This window comes from Penaeus japonicus, unplaced genomic scaffold, assembly GCF_977035675.1.
Source record: "Penaeus japonicus unplaced genomic scaffold, GWHDUDI00000001_assembly GWHDUDI00000038, whole genome shotgun sequence".
Taxonomy (NCBI): domain Eukaryota; kingdom Metazoa; phylum Arthropoda; class Malacostraca; order Decapoda; family Penaeidae; genus Penaeus; species Penaeus japonicus.
In genome coordinates this window covers 10051405-10053904 of record NW_028234440.1, presented here as the reverse complement: position 1 = coordinate 10053904, position 2500 = coordinate 10051405, and the positions used below count along the sequence as shown (strand labels likewise).

Genomic DNA, 2500 nt, shown 5'->3' with positions numbered 1-2500 from the left:
TGCAGTATTATTTTTTGGTGTTCTTTCTCGTGGAGATACGGTTGGTTATTTCTCTACTGAACATTTTGGGGAATGTGAGAGGAAACAAAGACATTTATATACAGAGTTGACATGCGAATTTATTTTTATTAATTAACAATGTTTCCTGAATCAAGAGTACATTGTATCATACAAAAATTATGAAGGCAACATAATGACAAAAAAAAAAAAAAAAAAAAAGTTATTATGCTCTGAATACCTTTAACCAAATCACACATCTTACATCTTCCTAGAAATTTTCTGATAAAGAAAGGAATCTTCAAATAATATGCAAAATAATATGCTTGAAATAAAAACTGATGAGATTTTCCACAAGTACCACTCAGCATTTCTTAACCATCCAATGTTATATAGCCATAATATTCCATTGGCAATTTGATATCATTTCCAAGTGGAGAAACCGTGCATCCAGTGTGGAAACTCAGTGCATTTACCCTGGACATCTGGAAAAAAAAGAAAAAAAAAGTTACTTTTTTTCTAAAAACGAAACCGACTATATACAACATAACATATCAGATTATTTTATCTTCACTAAGAAACTCAGTTGACGAAAAATAGGGTCATCATTTAACTTCATTCTGTCTGATTAATTATCTCCAATCTGTAGGTACATTACACTACATGTATCACTTCTCTCATCTTACCTTGCAACATTAAACAGCTGTCCATCTTCTGAAAGCTTCCGTGGTCAATTCCCTTCTGAACACATACTTTCTTGTGAATAGCAAGAGAAAACAATAGGAGATTAGCCTTTGGAAGTAGAACATTTTTCAAAAGGGTTTTCAAAATTGTTATCAGTGAGAGAGTTTATCATCAAAATCAGTATTACCCTATAGGTTTCCTCATTTTCTTTGTCTGACTTCAAAAAAAAAGATTATCAAATTCTAACATTGTATTGGTGTTCACCTGAATCTACTTAGTACACAGAAGACATACACGGAAAGAGGAGAGGGGAGAGAGGGGAGAGAGGGGAGTGGATAGTGTTGGGAGAGAAATATGATAGACTCGGCTTATTTCTAGACTAAATTGATTTACAGCCATAAATAGAAATCTAATGTTATAAACAGTACCACTTGTCAGCTTAAGCATATACACCAAATACTTAATTTCTAATTACTTTTACTCTTGGACATATGCAAGATTACCACATGTATCTACATACCATGTGTCCAAAGTGAAGCAGCAAATGCATTATGTATCCTCAAGAGCACACCTGGAATTCATTATATAGGGTAAATATATCAATATATTCAATGGCATATTCCTACATTAGATATACTGTGTACATATCAGATTATCTTGTCTACATTTATGAAATCAGTTGACGAAAAATAAGGTCATCCTTTAACGAGTTTGTATATCAATCAGCAACAAAAATAAAGATATTTTGTTCCTCATCCTACCTTGAACCAAATCCATATGTAACACGAGCGATTTCACTTCATGTCTTGGGTTCTTGCTTCCCTTTTCTTTAAAGAAATACTAGGTAATAGTTTTGGTGTTGATTCCATACAATTCAAGTCTGGAAAATATTATTCTTTAGAGTATGAAACAGAAATAAATGCAATACATTGTAAATAAATTTATCAGCATTAATTACTCCACATTATTTTTAGGAGACGAAAAATAAAATTCATCATTAAAAACGAACACAGGAACTGAACATCTAATCCAAAATATTCCACTTCTTTTAACCTTGTTCACTCACCTACTCGTCATTCCAGTTACAATGTCCATGCAGTGGCTTTAGTGCAAAATGATCTTCCTCACTGCAGGTCCTGGAGATGTCAAAGCAAAATATGTAAGCACTTGGATGCCATGGACTTGTATGTACATCTACTTATAATTATGCATCGGTGAGAGAGTTTTTCATCAAAATCAGGCTTACCCTTAAGTTTTCGTCATTTATTACATATTTCACGGAAAATACATTTCAACAGCTATCAATTAGCTTAGCAATGAACCTCAACCAATTTCAAATATCTGTACCGACTACAGCAGTCAAAAGAGACACAAACATGCATGCACACAGACAGAAAAAGGCAGAGAAAGAGGAATGGCCATCCAAGTCAGTAATGTCTTATAGGCTATTGAAACTAAATATCCAATCAGGATTAAAGGAATTTCTATATGCTTGACTACTCAATGTGTGCAAAAGCTTTTCGATATCATAATCTGAAATTAAAATATAGTGTTATATAGTGTAAAACTATCTTTTAGACATGTAAATATCTAACTGATAAATCAGATTAAAATTTCTACACTTATAAACTCAGTTGACGAAAAATAAGGTCATCATTTGACTTGTAATTAAACTACTGATCTTCAATTTGCAATGATAAATCACACTCGTCACTGTTCCTCCATCATACCTAGAAATCGATCTGTTTCTATCCGCCAATTCTCTTCCATCTTCTATTCTCGTTTCCTTTCTGTATCTAAATCCTGGTCATTGGTCAAG

The 2500-nt window shown here is 32.8% G+C and overlaps 2 long non-coding RNA genes across 4 annotated transcripts in view; both read right to left on the bottom strand.

The window, feature by feature from the left end:
* Positions 1 to 93: 93 nt before the first annotated feature.
* On the bottom strand, positions 94 to 1884 carry LOC147467079 (uncharacterized). 2 transcript variants are annotated; one of them, XR_015190688.1, is made up of 5 exons: positions 1748 to 1884; positions 1443 to 1561; positions 1202 to 1252; positions 684 to 749; positions 94 to 482 (listed from the first exon to the last, which is right to left on the bottom strand). It is a non-coding gene; the product is annotated as an uncharacterized LOC147467079 (long non-coding RNA). The 2 variants fall into 2 exon arrangements; XR_015190689.1 differs by lacking the exon at positions 1748 to 1884 and having other exon boundaries at positions 404 to 482; positions 684 to 753; positions 1443 to 1532.
* Positions 1885 to 2198: 314 nt separating this feature from the next.
* Positions 2199 to 2500, bottom strand: part of LOC122264362 (uncharacterized) — a 7222-nt gene continuing 6920 nt past the window's right edge. For both annotated transcript variants that reach the window (XR_015190691.1, XR_015190690.1), the window contains 2 exons: positions 2412 to 2500; positions 2199 to 2214 (listed from right to left, as the gene is read on the bottom strand). The exon at positions 2412 to 2500 is cut by the window's right edge and continues 12 nt beyond it. This is a non-coding gene — a long non-coding RNA (uncharacterized LOC122264362). The remainder of the gene's footprint in view (positions 2215 to 2411) is intronic.